The 21,257-nt window shown below is 38.5% G+C and overlaps 3 long non-coding RNA genes and 1 pseudogene across 4 annotated transcripts; 1 reads left to right on the top strand and 3 right to left on the bottom strand.

Moving 5' to 3' along the window:
- Positions 1-1,094: 1,094 nt before the first annotated feature.
- Positions 1,095-4,918, bottom strand: LOC106430207. Of its 2 annotated transcripts, XR_007328320.1 has the most exons (4): positions 4,203-4,918; positions 3,908-3,998; positions 3,566-3,655; positions 1,095-3,426 (listed from the first exon to the last, which is right to left on the bottom strand). It is a non-coding gene; the product is annotated as an uncharacterized LOC106430207 (long non-coding RNA). The 2 variants fall into 2 exon arrangements; XR_007328319.1 differs by lacking the exons at positions 3,908-3,998; positions 4,203-4,918 and adding an exon at positions 3,785-3,859.
- A 2,156-nt stretch (positions 4,919-7,074) lies between these two features.
- Positions 7,075-8,855, top strand: LOC106363477 (annotated as a pseudogene).
- A 182-nt stretch (positions 8,856-9,037) lies between these two features.
- Positions 9,038-18,355, bottom strand: LOC125592380. The gene is made up of 3 exons (XR_007328318.1): positions 18,296-18,355; positions 18,184-18,215; positions 9,038-9,808 (listed from the first exon to the last, which is right to left on the bottom strand). It is a non-coding gene; the product is annotated as an uncharacterized LOC125592380 (long non-coding RNA).
- Positions 18,355-19,647, bottom strand: LOC106363476. Its single transcript, XR_007328317.1, has 3 exons — positions 19,355-19,647; positions 18,536-19,250; positions 18,355-18,390 (listed from the first exon to the last, which is right to left on the bottom strand). It is a non-coding gene; the product is annotated as an uncharacterized LOC106363476 (long non-coding RNA).
- Between the last annotated feature and the right edge of the window lie 1,610 nt (positions 19,648-21,257).

Raw genomic sequence — 21,257 nt, 5'->3', positions numbered from 1 at the left:
ACTGTATTTCTTCTCCGCTCCTACATGTTTGTCATCCCACCAAGATTGTTTGAAGCAAGTATGGATAAGAGTTTCTTATTATTTGACTTTCTTTATTTTATTGTTCTGGTTTTATGTCTTGGCATTTTTTTCGTAGAAACGTGTACAATAAATTCGAATAAATAAAAAAGAAGGTCAACTAAGAGCTCAAGATGAGTTGAGTAACAAAGAATGATTGAACAATGCGGTATGATTTGTTTTGTAAGTGTATAAAGGATATTAATGTTCAACTTCTTGTATCTTGAACATAATACAGTACCCTTTATTATCCTCTTAATATATTTTTCACTCCAAACCCATGAACATGTTTAATACACTCTTTATTACGATCACGCTTAATTAGGAAGTAATTGATTTAAAAAGGTAGGTGGATTTTATTTTGAAAGTTTTGTGTTTGTTTTATGGCATAGAGTAGGAAACCATTTGTGATTTGCTTGATAAAATGGTTTCCTATTCTATGTCATCACAAATGGTTTCCTACTCTTTGTCTTCCTAAGAAAAAGCCAATGAAGAAAAACAGAATCGTAAATACTCAATCCTCTTTTCATTTGTGAAAGAAAGTAGTTATTATCTAGCGCTTAAAATCCTTTATATAACAGAGTCCTATATACTTATTATTACCTCAATTGTTGTTGACAATACTTGATTTTCTATTTGAATAATTTAGCTGAGGAAACTCAGTTGACATCATTAGTGTGAATCATGCAAAGAAAAAAGTATCAAGTTGAGAAGAGAAACATGTATCAATCTTCTGTTGCTACATTCATAAGCGATGAAGTAGACGAACCTATGAATAGAAGAGAGAAAAAGAGCAAATAAAAGAAGCAATTAGTTGACTGAAATTATATAGAAAATAAAACAGTTATATATAGATGGGAATCCACTCCGGCGTCTGTTACTCTAGCGTCCGATGTAGGTGGGAATCCACTCCGGCGTCCAGCCCTGAGCCATCAAAAACTACTAAGATCATGTTGTCGGCGCACAACTCTCACCTCTTCCTCTGTTGTGGAGAGTACTTCACTACCATGTCTCCTTTCTATGAATGGAGAAAATACCTCGGATTCTTTTCCGAGCTTTAATTTCAGTTTACTCACCGGTTTGTTACCTTGTGGAGCGGTCTGTACGGGGCCTGAAGGTGCAATCGAGACTACTTCGGTTTTTCTCGTTGGTGAGGACTGTCTCTCAACGTCACTTGTGACTATTTCTCTGCTGTCCGACTTTGTCATGCAAGCTTTATCGACGCATTCAATCTTGGTATTGAATTCGCTGTCAACTGAAGATTTATCATGCTTGATTCTATTTGCTATTGTAGTTCACGAATTGTCTCCAAGAGGATGTTTAATTCCCTTTTGGCTTTGTAGTCTTTGAATTTGAGTTTTAATGAAAGTTTGTGTTTCAAAAAAAAAAAATATATAGATGGCATGACTTCCCTTTGAACGAACGTGGTGATAGTGATCGGAGAGAATGTAGGGATTTTTTTTTATCAGTTTAAGAAAATTAAGGCTCGTAAGATCTTTTGCTTAAAGTTTTTATTTTTCCTATTACTAGAGGGTTTGTCCGGGCTACGCCCAGATTTTTTCCTATAATATTATTAAGTTGAATTAAACTTGCAATGCTAATTTCTAGTTATATGTATATATCAGAAGTTTCCATTTTTAAAGAAGGGTTATGGTTGATGTTATTGGATTCAACTGTTGTTATATTATTTTTGTTAATGATGCTATGCGCGGTTTGTATATCTGACTTTTCAGTTTTTATCTTATTACACTATATATTATCTTGTTGTTATTTTATTCTCATGTCACCTATTTTGATCTTATATATGGTATGATGTGATTTTTGTATTTTTTCCATTTCCGTTTGAATCTTGGAGTAGTATATATTTTTACGAACTAGTTTAAATATTTTGAATGGTATTTTGACCACCAGTACTAATTCACTACATTGTTTGATTAGTTTTGAAATTACTCGTCGAAACAGATTTGGAGAGAAGAGAAATGGAAAAGGTGGAAGTCGAAAGGTGGGTGAAGAACAAATTAGGGTTACGACAGTAATATACATCTATTGAGTATGGTTTTAGTATTATTACTGTGAATCGTTGACCTCTTTGGTTGTTCATCATAGATATATTAGCAACACAACATGCTTGTTAACAGGTACCTACGTTAATGCAATGTTGACATCAGAGCTGAACATTCATAAAGCTACGGACAATCAAAGACACGTCAACGTTACTTTAATTATTTAATTCTTTAAGAGAAATTTTCAGAAAATCCAAAGAACCAAAGTTCAAAGTAGGGAAAATATATGGATATAATAAATTAAAATGAGACAAAAGCTAAGTGGAGTTGACGGTTTGATAGCCTTGATACTATCACTCACGTGGGCGTTTGCGGGTTTTGTCGTTGCCTGCAGTCTGCAGAACCTGGCTGATTTGCTCCATCATTTCCTAGTGCTATCTTCGCCGCATCACCAGCGGAGCTGGCAAATGCTGTTGGTTGTCCAGATTTGAGATCCACGACTGGAGCTTTGTTGCTGTGCCACTCTACAAAACAGTGGGACATTAAATCAGAACAAAGAGTGTGAAACGTAGATTATCACACCTCTACCTGAGGGTAAAAGAAGAGGTTGTCACTAATGGCCGAAACGGTGAATGTGTGGTGGTTGGAGGTGAAATTATATGGAGTTACACGTAGCTGAAAAGGTATCCATTACCAGCTAGCTCCTCAAGGCATTTTGGTAGCTCCATTCCTCCCACTGCCACTAATCTGTAGTAGGCTTGGCGTTTGTGGGGGCATTTAGAGTAAGGGAAAATTTTTTAAAACCAATCTAAGAAGTTAAAACGTATCTACGCAGGAGCCAGACTTTGCCTATTTTTTGATGAGTTTGATCATCTCCCTGTCAAAGACAACAAAAGTTGCACTTTCCTTTCCGTCATCAAACAGAACAGCAGAGAGAGTACGTCAAACGTGCACATATATTCAAATTAGGGTGTTCCTTTAAATATGGATCGGGAAGAACAGTACATACCCGATGACCCCGGTGCATTAGGAGAAACACATCTGTTGCACCAGAGAGATTTTGCGAGCTTCATGTTGCAACCTGTGCAAGATACAAACGACAAGCCATTTTGCTGGACGACTCCCACAATCTGACCCTTACAGAGAAAATCAGCTTCTTCTGTCTTCATGGGGAGAAAAGTCCTAACATTACTTGTTACTATTTTGAAGCCACATAGGAGTACTAAAGATTGTTGAAAGCGTGAGTTTTACCTGTTCACTGGAGTTGGCAATGAACGTGTGAAGTTCTCCAATTGATACGAACTCTTTTTTTTTCTTCCTTCCATGGTATCAAGTCGGGAAAGACCTCCGCTGCAGCACCACAAAGCTGCATGGAGGAAGTATGTTTCGAAAAGATTAACAGATATTGAAATATGAGTTGTAGTGAAGGCAGTATGTGGGAAAGATTAGCACATTTAAGCGTGGCCAAGACATGATCTTAATATGGCTGGTAAGACTTGATTTACCTGTTTGTAAACTCTTTGGTAGCATGAATGGTGTTGTCAAAGTAAAATTTTGTTGCTGGTGTTGAGTTTAGATAGAGTCATAGAGATTACCTGCGTAAGCCCAAGTGTTTCTTAGATGATGTTATTAAGTAAAATATAATATATAAGTATGAAAAATACTTTTTTGGCAGGAAAATATAACTATGAACATATTTTATTCTTTAAAGTAGATAACCATACCTCCAAATATTGTTGGATTCACCGTGGTGAATTCCATTCCATTACACCATAACAGAATTATTTGAAAGAAAGAGCTAAATGAGATAAGGATCAAAACTATTTAAAGATGAATTCATTGCTTACGGGTCAGTGAGGAAACGGACGGCAAGTCGAGTTGTTGCTGCAGAGTTGTTCAGATCAGAGCCTTGAACGGAAAGGATTTGGCCAACTACATCTGGAAGTGGATGAATTGTTCAGCGAATCAATACGTAATATAAGTAGATTTAGTTGAATTTTCATATGCAAACGTTAATTTAAAGCTATACAGGGAGTTCTAAGGTTGATCACAGTATTGAGCGTGAAGTTGTTAACCGATTATTGAGTATTGATTAGACAGAGATTGAATATATTATTCCAGAGAAAGAGAAGATGTCGATACCTGTTCATCTAGTAAGAGGAGGCTGATTCCCATAAATTCATCATTCTTTTTGATGTTATGCGAATCCCAGAGGCAGAGGAGGCGACCGACTGAAACAATGTTTATTGCATTTAACTTTATGCCTGAAAATTTCAAATTTAATAGAACATGTAACGAAAATAGAGATACAAATGAAAATTATACGACTACATGAGGAAACAAAATTAGCTCCATAGACCTCGGCTCTCCTTTCTCCACCGCCTTCGAAAACCAGTGCAACACCTTGGTGTGATCACGCCTTAACCCTCGCAGACCAAAGTAGTAGAACAGTCCAATCTTGTACATAGCCGCAGCATTGCCTTTCTGCGCTTGATACTCCAATATCTGAAAATCCTCATCCTCCTCCCCTCGTGATTTCCTTAGAGCGCCTTTGTTTTCTTCAGTCCCGCTGTGGATCCTAGTTGGTTCCACCACGGGAGAGTCCTTTGAGATCAGGAAGCTATTCACAGCGGTTTCTGCTAGTTCAGCATATAGTTTCACAGCCTTATCATGCATCTGCAAACACAAGGGAGAATCAAATTCTAAAGCTTAAACTCAAAAAATAATAATAATAATCTTTTAGTTCTCTCCGCCGGCGTTCCCCTTTCCGGCCAGCTCCTCCGGTGCTCAGCCTTTGCTCCACCGGCGCTCAGCCTTCTCTCCACCAGGCCACCTCTCTCTCTCCGCCGGAAAACTCCTCTCTCTCTCAAATTCCGGCTAACTCTCAGCCTCTCTCTCACGGTGGTCCTCTCAGATTCTTGTGGTAAAAAAGGTAAACAAATCAAAACCTTGAAATCTAAAGAACACCATTATATCTGAAGGAAATCTAGGATCTATATGAATCCATAACTTATAAACAATCTATGGATTTAAAATATTAATCTTGTTTCTATGATCCATATGAAACTTGATTCTAAAATTATTTTGAATCCATAAAACTTAAAATTCTCTAAAGGTTCTATGTTTCTCTAAAAATTATAAACTTATTAAAATACCTAAAGATCTACATGAATCTTGTTTATAAAAACTTATGAATCATAAAATTATTAGAGAAAGCTTAAACCTTTTGATTCAACCCTTTTGTTTGGCCATTTTACCAGATGTGATAAACATAAGTGTATAATCTGGCCAAAACAAAACTCCATCAAATATTTGCTGTGCCATTTTCGGCCAGATCCCCTAAAAATCAGTCAACCCATCAATAAAATCAAAATTAAAATCATTCATTGCATATCCTTGACTATTAATATTTGTTTTGTAACTATCAAAGTTTTAAAAACCTTTTATGATTTTTATAAATGCATAATCGATTTTATAAATGCTTGTTTGATTTTATTAAGTGCATATCTTTGACTGAAAAATTAATATGTCATAAGGTAGAATAAAATCTGCTTGAAATCATTTGATCATATTGTTGTTAATTAAACCAACCATGAGCCGATTTTATATCATACTGAATTTTGATCACATAGTTTGCTAGTTAAAATAAAACTTGATCTTGTTTCATCCTTGAACCTGATTCTATGATTAAATTATGTACTGATCATTTGCATACCTGATAGCATCATTTAGTAAATCATTAGATCGAACTTGAATCATCCATGAACTGACTTTTGCATGCATCCAACTATCATATTGTTAAAACTGGACATAGGTATCACATAATTGAGACCAAACATACATGTTCACATAGCTTTAGCAATGATGATACTAGTGCGTCTGAAGTGGTTCATGTTGTTTGCATCTAAATGATTCACACTGTTTGCATATAGTTAGACAAAATCGGTTACCATTTAAAATTTAGTACATTTGCTTTATTCGAAATTATAAACCAAGTTTTAACCGATTTTGAAAATCTACTTTGGTTTACAAATATCTTGAACATTTTATCTTAATGCATATAAAATATTTTCTGAAAATAAAATGCATAATAAATCATCAATCTCTTTGGCATATAAATTCAAATCCTGAATTATATTATGAATCCTTACTCTTATATGGATATTTGATTCAGATGTCGAAAATCAACAACCTTGAATATGCTTCCCTCAATCTCTCCGGAGATAATTACCTCCAATGGGAGCTTGATACCAAAATCCTCTTAAGGTCCAGAAACCTTGGTGATACTATCACTGAAGGCACTGAGCCATCAGACAAGGATAATTACAAGGCAATTGTTGTCATTTGCCATCACCTTGCTGAAGGTCTCAAAGACCAGTATCTCACAATTGAGAATCCTCTGGAACTTTGGACAGAGTTGAAAACCAGATTTAATCATTAGAAAACTGTGATATTGCCAAAAGCCCTTTATGATTGGAGAAACCTGAGAATCCAAGACTATAAGTCTGTGGAAGAGTATAACTCGGCTTTGTTCAAAATATTCTCAAAGTTGAAACTTTGTGGTGAGACTATTACTGATATGTTGGAGAAAACATTCTCCACATTCCACACCAGCAATGTTGTGCTTCAGCAACAGTACCGAGAGAAAGGTTTCTCCACTTATGCTGCCTTAATCTCTTGTTTGTTGCTAGCTGAGTAAAACAATGAGTTGCTCATGATGAACAGTGAGCTAAGGCCTCCTGATGCTAAAGCATTGCCTGAGGCACATGCGGCCGTAGAACCAAAGGATGGGACTCCAAGAGAGTCATACCATGGTCGCATGAGAGGCCATGGTAGATGGCAAGGTCGTAACCGTGGGTTTCAACCACGTGGCCGTGGATTTCAACCACGAGACCATCTTGGTCGCAGCCGAGGCCGAGGCTACAGCCGAGGTCATCAAGCTAACCGTGGGTATAAGTCCGACTTCAAAACTCATGGCTCGAGCTCGACCAAATCTGCTTGCTATCGTTGTGGGATGACCAATCATTGGGCTAATAAATGCAAACCTCCCCAACACCTTGTTAAGCTCTACCAGGAGAGCATAAAGGGCAAGAACTCTGAGGCAAATTTGGTCCATTATGATGATGAGAATGATCTGGACCATGAGGATGATCAAGCCCATGACAAAGATGATCATGAGGACTTTGAGACTTCAAACCTCCTTACAAGTGGCTGAATATGAAGATTTCGATATCATATTGCTTTTGTTTTTGCACTTTGAATTCCTGATTTGGCGTTATGTCTTTTGTTTCCCATGTTCTATGACTTTGGCAATTCTATTTATGAAATAAAGTCCTGCTTGAAACATCTGACTTTCTCAAAGATGATTGCCTAATAATCAACTGTAAGGTTGGAGTTGTGGTCTCCGAGGTACAGTGCCCGCCCACGTTTACACTCTATTCGCGTCCCTGTTTCAGAACTTGGATCACATTTTGGTGTTTTACTGGATAGCATGGAAGGCTCTGATGTCACTTTTAACATTGCTGGCGACAAGTTTCAAGCTCATAAATTAGTTCTGGCTGCTCGATCTCCATTTTTCAAGTCTAAATTTTCCAATGAGCTTGAACCAAACAGCACAGAGGTCACGATTAACGATCTGGAACCCAAGGTTTTTAAGGTACATGATTGGTGGTTTTTCTTTACTTGTTTTTGTTTGTTTGTTCAGATCATGTCTGTATTTATGCTCTGTTCCTTTCAGGCTTTGCTACAATTCATATACAAAGATTCTCTTCCGGAAGAAGTAGAGCCTGTTACATCTCAGACATCTGACCTCTTAAATCTTCCTGATATATACGAGACGTTGATTGTAAAGCTTTTAGCAGCTGCGGACAAGTATTACCTGAATAGGCTCAGGCTGTTGTGTGAATCTCACATCTGCAAAGGCGTATCAGTAAAGTCCGTTGCCAAGATCTTAGCATTGGCTCACATATATAAAGCTACAGAACTAAAGAGCGTTTGCCTAAAACTTACTGCCGAGAACCTTGCAGGTATGCTTCTAATATTGCGATTAGGGTTGGACAATCTTGCGTAATGCTTATTGTGTTTTGGTTTTCTTGGTCTTGTGGAAATGAAAAACAAATAGAATCATTTGTAATTCGGTTTAGTTCAGTTTGGCTTCATGCAATGTTGGTTTGGATTTGGTTCAGTTTTTAAATCAGTAATAAACCAATCGGATTATAAACACAGTTCATTTCATTTTATTTATGAAAATCAAGTGTATAATCGATCTTCTGTTGTGTTTGAATTTGGTTGTGGTGTTTTAATATTACAGCTGTCCTGGAGACAGACGGTTACCAACAGCAGAAGGATGAATGTCTGTCACTCCAGTCGGAGCTTCTGAAGGCAGTGGCTGCCTTCGAAGAAAGCAGCCACAGTATTGGAGGAGCCATGTCTCTCAGCGTGTGGGCACAACTATCAGACGGTGGTGGCGGTGGGGATACCAGCAGCCGACATGTTAGACAACGAACCACCTAGAGCCTCAGGCCCTCAATATGCATTTTCTCAGGTTTATAACCATAGAGGGGTATATAGTTTGTTTTTCTGAATTTTTTCAAACTTTACAAGGTTTTGGGGACAGGCTACGTTGAATATGAATCCTAACTCTTTAATATAGTATGTAGGAAAAAATCTTTGTAATATTTCACTTCAGTAATAGTTTCATGTGTCCTTGTATTGCTGTATCTCAGAGTGTAACATGCTATAATTGTTTCAAATCCATAAATTCCAGAGCGTTTTTAATGTAAAAGATAAGTATTTAACCACTAAGCTTTGAGTTTACAGTAATTTTTATAAGATATCTCTTTTTATAAATTCTTTACTAGATTAGAAAGTAACGTTTAGAGCACCAGCATTAATGAACCCCCGGTTGGGGTTCATAATTTGAATTTTTTATAATTTTTTTTTTTATTATTTAAAAAAAAGTAAAAAAAATAAATTGACCAATAGCGGGCCGCCACGTGGCGTGGGGCCCACTGTACAGTGACGACTCGGGTTCATACGGAAGGAGCGTGGCGAGACAGGATCATTACTGTAGCATATTACAATATTTTTTTTTTTAGGAAAACGTGTGAACTCCACCCACGAACCTCCAATGCTGGTGCTCTTATCAGAATTATTGTGTGGTGGGACGTGGGTTATAACATCTCTCAGGTTCATGTAGCAACTCATACAGTCTTATTCTACAGTGAAATGAAATATTACAAATTCTTAAAGGTAAAATTTGTATTCAGAATACTTAGAATTTTGGAATATTAAATCAAAATATTTCATTATTTTACTATAAATGACCTTTCATAAACAACTTTTGTAGGTTTCATTAAGAAAGGACATACTTTAAATTTTGGTAGAATAATTATTTTTCTATGATAAAATGCAAACTGAAGGTATAAATAGCAAATTTATTAAAACAGAGATTAACCAACGCCAACAAAGGCAGAGTCGAGATGCTAAATATTTTTTAAAACGAAAATCACAACACCGATTATTATTCTGTTGCTTAGGCAGAAAGGGATCTAGAGTCAAATAGTCAATGCTTCAACAGAAGAACATAGAGCTTGCAACATCCACATTCAGCTTTGGCATGGGAGAGACAGGTACTGCTTCAGATGTTGTAATCCCACCATGGCTTGATGAAGTCTCGGAGTTGTCCTCAAACTTCATCGCAGTTGCCATCTGTGCAGCTGCCAAATGAGCATACATTATAGGCGCAACTGCAAAAAAAAGAATGGAATATCACTACAAGAAAACACATGCTTAACGACGAAAATTAACGAGGAAAAAAAATCCTCGTAAATTTGCGTCGAGTTTACGACGAATTTACGTGAAAAACTAAAGTCATCGTTATTTCCTCGTAACGTAACGACAAAACTGTTTCGTCGTAAAGTGGATGTAACTTTACGAGTATTTTACGAGGAAAAACTATTTCCTCGTAAATACGACGTAAACTTTGCGTGGTATTTACGAGGGAATAGCTTACGTGTATTTAGCGAGGAAATTTTTGAATCCACCAACTTTATAGGTGTTACACGTTTTTTTTGCCCACCTAATTAATTTTCGTCGTAAATTCATAGCAAAATTACAACTACCAGATTCGAATTTTCCTATAAATATGGATGTTTAAACATCATTTTAAACACACCAACAACAAAAAACGTGAAAGAAAAAAAAATGGCTGGCTCCGGGAATATTTACGAGTTGCGGAAGTGGATGTATATGCATAGAGATGCTAACGGGAGAGTGACGAAAGAATACCTTGCGGGTCTGGAGACATTTATGCATCAAGCAGATTCAACACCGCTCGCCCAAGAAAGTGGTAAGATGTTCTGTCCTTGTCGGAAATGCAACAATTCGAAACTGGCAAACCGTGAAAATGTTTGGAAGCATTTAATAAATAGAGGTTTCACGGCAAATTACTATATCTGGTTTCAACATGGAGAAGGTTTTAATTATGATCAGAATGAAGCTAGTAGTAGTAATAGCAATTTTCAGGAAAAAGAACCGGTTGATCATCATTTGCATAATGAACATAGTTACCAGCAAGAGGAGATGGTAGATTATGATAGGGTTCATGATATGGTAGCTGATGCATTCGTAGCTCATGATGGAGATGAAGAACCTAATATAGATGCAAAAAAGTTTTACGAAATGTTAAACGCGGCGAATCAACCACTTTACAGTGGTTGTAGAGAAGGTCTCTCTAAATTGTCGTTAGCTGCTAGAATGATGAATATTAAAACTGATCACAATCTACCTGAAAGTTGCATGAACGAATGGGCGGACTTGTTTAAAGAGTATTTGCCGGAAGACAATGTGTCTGCTGATTCTTATTATGAGATTCAGAAACTGGTTTATAGTCTTGGGTTGCCTTCGGAGATGATAGATGTTTGCATCGACAACTGCATGATCTATTGGGGAGATGATGAGAAGCTAGAAGAATGTCGATTCTGCAAGAAGCCACGATTCAAGCCGCAAGGACGGGGACGTAATAGGGTACCGTACCAAAGGATGTGGTACCTACCAATTACAGACAGATTGAAAAGATTGTATCAATCAGAGCAGACTGCTGGAAAGATGAGATGGCATGCCGAGCATACTCAGACGGATGGTGAGATGACTCATCCATCAGATGCAAGAGCCTGGAAACATTTCAACAAAGTACATCCAGATTTCGCTAGCAATATCCGGAATGTGTATCTCGGATTATGCACAGATGGATTTAGTCCGTTCGGAATGTCAGGGAGACAATATTCATTGTGGCCAGTCTTTCTTACTCCATACAACCTGCCACCGGAGATGTGCATGCAACGGGAGTTACTATTCTTGACCATATTAATACCTGGTCCGAACCATCCAAAAAGGTCCCTGGATGTTTTCCTACAACCACTGATAAAAGAGTTGAAGGATTTGTGGTCAACAGGGGTGAGGACGTATGACTGTTCAACGAAGACGAATTTTACGATGCGAGCGATGCTTTTGTGGACCATAAGTGATTTCCCTGCCTATGGGATGTTGTCTGGATGGACTACACATGGGAGATTAGCTTGTCCATATTGTAATGGAACGACAGATGCGTTTCAACTGAAGAATGGTAGGAAGACAAGTTGGTTTGATTGTCACCGTCGATTTCTTCCCATTGGCCATCCTTACCGAAGAAACAAGAATTTGTTTAGGCACAAAAGGGTTGTGAGAGACACTCCTCCTCCATATCTAACTGGAGAACAAATTGAAGCGCAAATCGACTACTACGGAGCTAACGAAACAGTTCGTTGGGGTGGTAATTGGCATGTCCCTCGTAATATGCCAGATTCTTACGGTGTTCATCACAACTGGCACAAGAAGAGTATATTTTGGGAGTTGCCATATTGGAAGGATCTTCTTCTGCGCCACAACCTCGATGTGATGCATATAGAGAAGAATTTCTTTGAGAACATCATGAATACAATATTGAATGTCCCAGGGAAGACAAAAGACAACATAAAATCGAGGTTGGACTTGCCGGATATTTGCTCAAGAAGCGAGTTACATATTAAAAGCAATGGACAAGTTCCCGTTCCGATATTCAGATTATCTTCAGAAAAAAAGTCGGTGTTGTTCAACTGGGTGGCATCAGAAGTGAAGTTCCCCGATGGGTATGTTTCGAATCTCTCTAGATGTGTTGAAAAGGGTCAAAAGTTCTCCGGGATGAAGAGTCATGATTGTCATGTATTTATGCAACGACTACTGCCCTTTGCATTTGCGGAGCTACTTCCAACAAACGTACATGAAGCACTTGCAGGTACGTAGTGTATTATATCACAATAATTTACAAAATAATATATGACTAACAATGTGTTTAATTTTTTTTTGAATATAAAAGGCATTGGAGCATTTTTCAGGGATCTGAGCACACGCACTCTTAAAGAAGAAGTTGTGGAACAGCTTCAGGAGAACATTCCCATCTTATTGTGCAACTTGGAGAAGATATTTCCTCCCGGATTTTTTGACGTCATGGAGCATCTAGCTGTCCACCTCCCATATGAGGCATTGCTTCGTGGACCTGTACATTACGGATGGATGTATCAGTATGAGCGAGCCATGAAATATTTGAAGGGAAAAGCAAAGAACCTCGCCAAAGTTGAAGGTTCTATAATTGCTGGAAGTTTGACGGAAGAAGTTTCTCACTTCACATCGTACTACTTTGCGTCAAAAGTACGTACACGGAGAAGAGCTCCAAGAAGATATGATGATGGTGGTGTTGCGCCAACATATGCAGTTGCTGGTGTTCCAGACATCTTTAGCCAGATTGGGCGACTCGGTGGGAAGTGTAAAGAGGTTTGGTGGTCGAGTGAAGAAGACGCTCATAGTGCACACACCTATATTCTACTCAATTGCGAAGATCCATTGATGCGTTATTTTGAAAGGTAACATATATTGACACTTCGAAACACATATAAGTATAATTAATTGTATAATTGCGAGAGATTCATTCCTATAAAATGTGATTTTACAGCCTATTTGTTTCTCAAGTCGAAGAAACATTTCCTGGTATATCCACAAGTGACGTAGACAAAAGGAAAGATCAACACTTCATTAAGTGGTTGCGGAATCAGGTATTAACTAAAACTTTTTTTCATACATTATCTGTATTTCATTAACATTCTCTTTATTTTTGCAGGTTGATTATGACGACGACGATGCAGATTATCCTAAGTGGTTACACGAAGTAATTCAATCTCCACTTGTAAAGGTCACCACATCACAGATGTATTTCACACGAGGCTATACTTTTCATACATATGACTATGGTAGACAGCGGGCGACCAGTAACTATGGAATATGTGTGAAAGGGGAAACAGATTTCTACGGGATCTTGACGGAGATTATTGAAGTCGAATTTCCAGGGATACTGAAGCTGAAATGCGTCCTCTTCAAATGTGAATGGTTCGACCCCGTCGTCAACAGAGGTGTTCGGTCTAACAAATTCGGTGTAGTTGATGTCAACGGTGGACGAAGGTACAACAAATTCGAGCCTTTCATCTTAGCTTCACAAGCAGACCAAGTTAGCTTCCTTCCATACCCTCGGATGAGAGATTCAGGTATAAATTGGTTAGCAGTGATCAAAGTTACACCTCGAGGACGAATCATCAGTGGAGAAGAACCACCATTGCAAGAAGAACAGATAAATGAAGTCGAGGAACCTGAACAAGAAATTGATGACATCCTTCTCATTGATCCGCATAATCACGAGTACGAAGATCTTACCGATGATGCCACAGACGAAGCTGTTGAAGACGAGTTTAATGAAAATGATGATGTTTCTAGTGATGACGAGAATGTCGATGTATCCGATTGATGTATTTGTTTTATGAATAAGATGAGGGAGTTTGTTTTATGAATAAGATAATGTGGGGTTTGTTTTATGAATAAGGTAATGCTGGGAGTTTGTTTTATGAATAAGCAAATGTGGGATATTGTGGTTTGGAATGGAAATAAAGATGGAGTTTGGAATATATGAAGTAGAAAATAAGGAATATGGGGTTTCGGGTTTTTGGTTTCGGGTTTTGGGTTTTGGGTTTCGGGTTTGGGCTTTCGGGTTTCGGGGTTTGGGGTTCTAGGGATATATGAAGTAGAAAATTAAAGATGGGGGTTTGGAATATATGAAGTAGAAAATTAAAGATGGGGGTTTGGGTTTCGGGTTTCGGGTTTCGGGTTTCGGGTTTCGGGTTTGGGGTTTCGGGTTTCGGGTTTGGGGTTTCGGGTTTAGGGTATGGGGTTTGGGGGTTGGGGTTTCGGGTTTCGGGTTTCGGGTTTCTGATTCTAGGGATTTAAACATAACACTCGTTAATTCCACGTAAGCAGAAAATCGTCGTAAGGTCCACGCAGGATGAAATCGTCGTAAAGTCCACGCAGGATGAAATCGTCGTAAAGTCCACGTAGGATGAAATCGTCGTAAAGTCCACGCAGGATTAAATCGTCGTAAAGTCCACGTAAGACAACGAGGAAATAACGACGAAACCTAAAATTAAATATGGGGTTTGGGGTTCTAGGGATATATGAAGTAGAAAATTAAAGATGGGGGTTTGGAATATATGAAGTAGAAAATTAAAGATGGGGATTTGGGTTTCGGGTTTCGGGTTTGGGGTTTCGGGTTTCGGGTTTGGGGTTTCGGGTTTGGGGTTTCGGGTTTCGGGTTTCGGGTTTCGGGTTTCGGGTTTCGGGTTTCGGGTTTCGGGGTTGGGGTTTGGAATATATGAAGTAGAAAATAAGGAATATGGGGTTTGGGGTTTGGGGGTTGGGGTTTCGGGTTTCGGGTTTCTGATTCTAGGGATTTAAACATAACACTCGTTAATTCCACGTAAGCACAAATCGTCGTAAAGTCCACGTAGGATGAAATCGTCGTAAAGTCCACGCAGGATGAAATCGTCGTAAAGTCCACGTAGCATAAAATCGTCGTAAAGTCCACGTAGGATGAAATCGTCGTAAAGTCCACGTAGCATAAAATCGTCGTAAAGTCCACGTAAGAGAACGAGGAAATAACGACGAAACCTAAAATTAAATATGGGGTTTGGAATATATGAAGTAGAAAATTAAAGATGGGGGTTTGGAATATATGAAGTAGAAAATAAGGAATATGGGGTTTGGGGTTTGGGGTTTCACGTAGCATAAAATCGTCGTAAAGACCACGTAAAAAGATTTAAACATAAATCACGTTAATTCCACGTAAGCAAAATCGTCGTAACGTACACGTAAAGAAAAACACGGGCCTTTGTGATTCCTCGCCATTTCCTCGTAAAAAAAAACACGGGCCTTTGTAACTGCTCGCTATTTCGTCGTAAATTTACGACGAATTTGCGACGATATGTAATCTTATATATACACCCGACCGCTCACTCTTTCTTTCCTCTCTACTTCCTCTCTACTTCCTCTCCATTTCGTAGCAATGGTAAACCTCTCTGATTCCTCTCTAATTTGGTTAGTTTAGGATATATTAGGTGGTTAGTACAGGGAATTTAGATAGGTTTGCGGATTTTATGTTATTTAGTGTTGATTAGGTGGATAATGTTGGAAAATATATTGTTGATGTTAATTTTAAAAATTTCATTTTTTTTTCCAGGTTCGAAAAGGAAGACTTACTGCCCATTACAGAGAGATCTTCGGTGAGCCGGGTAGTCGTTTAGACCCGGCCTCTTCTTCCGCTCCCAGTTCTTCGGGCCAGGAGACTGTCCCCGAGACTCAGTACACTCAGAGAGTCTCTGGGTCTACTTCTTCTAGTGCACCATCGGCTCCTCATGTGCCTCCTCCGATGCCTCCTCCTGTGCCTCCTCCGATGGCACCTCCGATGGTCGCTGATATTCATCCTGATCTGATGGTGCCTCCGAGTGCTCCTTACTCGCAGTACACGGTAGAGGACATTCTCAGTCTGCCAGGCAGAGAAGGTTTACCAGTCATCGACCCAGACCGACCGGACGGAACGTTGTGGTATGTTGCATTAATTTTTTTAATTCGTTTAAATATTTTTTATAACATTAAAAAATAATTTATATTTTAAATTTGTATTTTCCAGGTGGGGGGTTGACGGATGTCTTGCATCGGACGTAACCGACACGATCAAGGGTTACTTCTCCATGGCACATCCAAACTGGAGTAAGACGCCTCACTACGTCAGAAAGACGTGGTTCAAAATTTACGCTGTAAGTTTCTATTAATTAATTATATATTTTTTAATTTTTTCATGATTTATATATATACTTTCTAAAAAACTAATTGTTAATTTATTTTTTCCAACAGCAAAAATATAATTGGGCTTTGGGGATCACTGAGAGGGTGAGGAAGAAGTTTAACGCGAAAGCGAAAGTTCGCTTGTTGGACACGGTCTCCAACTGGAAGGGTGACTGGATCGTGAAGGGGTATGAGCGTGGCAAACCCGCTGAGCTCACCACGGACGTGTGGGATGGCCTCATCCGTTATTGGCGCCTTCCTGATTCGATTAGAATCGCCCAGGCTTGCTCTAACTCCCGTAACACGGTCGATGAGCACGGGAACGGGCCGATGCTTCACACTACGGGCCAAAAACCCCACGCCGGTGTCCGTTTGGAAATGGTAATTAAATATTTTATTAAATAATTTTTTTAATAATTATATTAATTTATTCTAACTTTCTTAACTGTTTTTTAGGCCAAAGAGACGGGACATCTCCCGTCTCTTATGGAACTTTACGAGAGGACCCACAAGAACAAGGCGGGCGTATTTGTAGATGGCAAGTCCGAGCAAATCTACAACGACGTAGTTGCTCGGGTTGAAGACCGCCAGACTCAGCTGACCCAGCAGTCTACCGACGGATTACCCGTCACCTTATCCACACTTGAAGTGGATAAGATTTACGAGGAGGTAAATTTTCAAAAAAATTAATTTTTAATTATTCATTTAATTTAACTTTAAATATTTACTTACAATATTTATTTTTTGTTTTTAAGGTTGTCCCTAAAAAAAAGGGACGGACATTGGGTATTGGTTCCGTCAACGATGTTCCGAGAGCGACATCGTCTTATGGTCAGCGACGGGATGATGAAGTCACGGAGCTGCGTAGAGAGTCCGCTCAGCTGCGTAACGAGTTGACCGCGACAAAATCTCGTATGGGTGGAGTCGAGGGCTTCTTAGACGTTATTGCGGCCACAAATCCGGAATGGGAGTCCATGTTGAGGAACATGCGACAACAACATCCCATTCATGGCGAGTCATCCGGCGACGTACATAACGAGGCGGATGTTACGAGGAGGAGTGATGAATTCTACCGGGCGATGAACGACCCTTAGTTTTTTTTGTTGTTGTATTATATAAATTCAAAACTTATTTATTTATAAAATATTTTCATATGAATTTATTTTTATTTTGAATTTTAATTTATTATTAAATTAAATAATTTTAATTATTTTTTTATTATATTTTAAAATTCTGTAAAATAATAAAAACGAAGTAAATTCGTAGCTAATGTACGACCTCTTTACGTGGAAATCTTACGAGGAAATGACGAGAAACAGTTTACGAGTATTTTACGAGGAAGTATTTACGAGGAAATAACGAGGAAATGTTTACGACCATTTTACGAGGAAATCATTTCGTGTTTGTTACGTGTATTTTGCGAGGAAAATCTTTCAAGGTATTTACGTGTAGATTACGAGGAACTGTTTTCGAGTTATTTACGAGGAATTGTAGCGACGTCCTTACGAGGAATTGTAGCGACGTCTTTACGACGAATCGTTCTACTTCGTCTTTACGACGAAATATATTCCTCGCTAAGTTACGACGAATTAGCGAGGAAATATGTGTTACGACGGACGTGTAACGAGCAAACGCGTTTCCTCGCTATTTCGTCGTAAAGCCTCTTTTACGACGAAATAACGAGGAAAACCGCCCTCGTTAAGATTATGTTTTCTTGTAGTGTATGAGATGTGTTTTTTTTTTTGAAACACTAGTGTTTTTTATACACTTTGAGATGTGTGTTATATTATGCATTACTCAATAATAAAGACCAAACTCTAATCTCACATCAAACAAGTTTATTGTCCATATCATCTAAAAATCTACTGATATTGATCAGAAAAATTACCTACAGAGATGGCAGTTGTGCTCCGCTGGTAGCTGCAACCAAACATTTTATAGATTTAACTGACTAATTCAGTACATAGATAATGTAAATTGACAAAGATTGTGATGCTTACACATAGGATAGAGAATGAACAAGTTCTTGGAGGTCATCTGTCGAAAATCCAATCTCATCATAAAGCACATGGTAATGTGTTGGCCTTGTAGTTCCCTAAAACATCAACATCAATAAAAAAAAAATTTCATTCCATACATAAAAAAGATTCATAATGGATTCCAGCAGAAGATTTTTAACAGAAATGAGGCATGTGCCTGTCTCATATAAGCAGCGCTTTTGAAGGAGGCTATTTACTTACAATCATTCCATTATGGGCACAGAGATAGAAGTCATTGTTGCGTGGGTGACAGATCTTGCTGTCAACTATTGTTCCTGGAGGAACATTATCTGGTGGAACATTGCCAGGGCTTTCAGCCTGGAAGAATTTGGTGTGGTGGTTCTTTTGGGCAATGATCACTGTGAACTTGGGTTCCCAATTTTCTTCAACAAATTTGCATGCCTAACCCAAGAAAATAAACCAAGTTCATAAATGTCCAGCAACATACACTAAATAAACAAACCATAATAACCATACCTGCATCATCTGATCCAATTCAATGTTATGAACTTGATTGAACTGATACTCACTCACACCATCCCTACATGCAAACATTAATAAACCAAGAGTTAACAAAAATGTATTATATTACTTTCACATGATACCTTAATAAATGTAAATATACCTGAAAATGATAATGTGTTCAGGTCTCCTCTTCCCCGAGCTTGTGTAAAAGTCGAACAAGAGCTCCCTGAAAAGCGCATGAAGTTTCTCATTAATATGACCAATAGCCTCTGCCACAAGCTATGAACACAACACAAGAGTAGTCAAACCAGAAAATTCCTTCATCAACGAGTTTTCCATTCTCGTCTGTGACAGGTTTGAAGAGATTATCAATCATTTCCACTTTCCGAGATTGTGTGCGCACACATGCCCTATATTTTGAGATGAGTGGCCATTCTCTGGATCCCACAACCTATGGTTTCAAAACAAAAACATCAAGTTACCAGAAATAGATAAGAGTTAGACTTAAACTCTCTATATATGGATGACATCATAAGAAAAGAGAATCAATATTACAGCAGCAACTGATGGTATGTCAGACTGTCCAGGGGAACCATGGGATACATCTATGCCAACAAAGAAGGTAGAAACTTGCGTTACTAAAGGCATCATTGCTCGTGGTGAGCGCTCCATAGCTAACAGGGAGTTCAGTTCACCAAGCTGCGTATATAATTAAGTGGAGGTTAACTTATAAAAATTCATAAATGCCAAGGGGTTCCAATGATGTTCAAATCATCAACATACACTGCTATGATAACAAATCCTTTGCAAACTTCTTTATAAAGATACATGGACTGATAGGGTCGTTCTTATAGCCAACTTTGGCAAGGTATTCGCTTAAACGATTATACCACATTCGACCACTTTGCTTAAGTCCATATAAGGATTTGTTCAGCCTTATGCAGTGTTCTTCTCGAGAACCTTTATTAGCTTTAAGCTCAACACCCTCTGGTAATCTCATATATATTTCATTATTCAGTGGACCATAAAGGTATGCGGTTACAACATCCATTAACCGCATATCCAAATTTTCTTTGATGGCCAGACTTATTAAAAATTGAAATGTAGTTGCATCCACCACAGGGGAGTATGTCTCTTCATAATCGATGCATGGTATTTGTGAGAATCCTTGTGCTACAAGCCGTGCTTTGTATCTTACAATTTCACCATGTTCATTTCTCTTCCTCACAAATACCCACTTATATCCCACTGGTTTAACATTATAAGGTGTCCGGATAATCGATCCAAAGACATTCCTTTTCTTAAATGATTCTAACTCCACGTTTATGGTTTCTTTCTATTTGAGCCAATCTGATCTTTGAGTGCACTCTAGTATAGACGTGGGTTCATGATCCTCATCTAAGTCCATCACATCAAGGGCTACTTGGTATGCAAATATATCATTGATGTCGACATCTTTCCGGTTCCATCTTGTCCCAGACATTAAATAATTAATTGAGATCTCATCATTAGCACCTTCAGTACCACGAGGCTCGGCGTCCCGAGTCTCATTGGTTGGTACCTTAGGCATGGCCATTTCGGCCTTGTCTAGACAATCTATTACCTCGGTTTCTTTTGCACCTTTCTTTAGTTTCCGATGTCTTTTATCTTTGGAACCAATTGGTCTACCACGCTTAAGACGTGCTTTAGACTCTGTAGCCACTTGATTGTGTCCATCCTGGACATCAATACTTATTGGTGCATTACAAGCTGGTATATAGGACTTAGTCACTCTTTTCGGGTCAGCAAAGAAATCAGGCAATTGATTAGCTAGCTTTTGCATATGAATGATTTTCTGGACTTCTAAATCACATGATTGAGTCCGAGGATCTTGCCATGATAAGGATGTTTGGTTCCATACAATTTCTTTGCCCAACTTGTTATTTTCTCCCCCTAATGTTGGGTACTCTGATTCATCAAAATGACAATCAGCATATCTGGCCTTAAATAAATCTCCAGTAGTAGGCCCAAGATATTTAATAATGGTTGGAGAATCAAAACCAACATATATTCCCATCCTCCTTTGAGGTCCCATTTTTGTTCTCTGTGGTGGTGCAATAGGGACGTACACAGAACATCCAAATGTTTTGATATGGGATACGTCTGGCTCATGACCCGAGAGTAATTGGGATGGAGAATATTTATGTTCACTGGATGGCCTTATGTGTATTAATTCAGCAGTATGTAATACCGCATGTCCCCAAGCTGATACTGGTAGCTTCGACCTCATGAGTAATGGTCGAGCAATCAACTGGATTCTTTTAATGAAGGATTCGGCCAATCCGTTCTGTGTATGTACATGTGCCACAGAGTGTTCCACACTTACCCCCATGGACATACAGTAATCATTAAAAGCTTGGGAACTGAATTCACTTGCATTGTCAAGACGTATAGTCTTTAGTGAAAAATATGGAAAATG

This window comes from Brassica napus, chromosome C9 (assembly GCF_020379485.1).
Source record: "Brassica napus cultivar Da-Ae chromosome C9, Da-Ae, whole genome shotgun sequence".
NCBI classification, from domain to species: Eukaryota; Viridiplantae; Streptophyta; class Magnoliopsida; order Brassicales; family Brassicaceae; genus Brassica; species Brassica napus.
The sequence above is the reverse complement of the archived record's forward strand: the minus strand, read 5'-3'. Positions and strand labels throughout refer to the sequence as shown.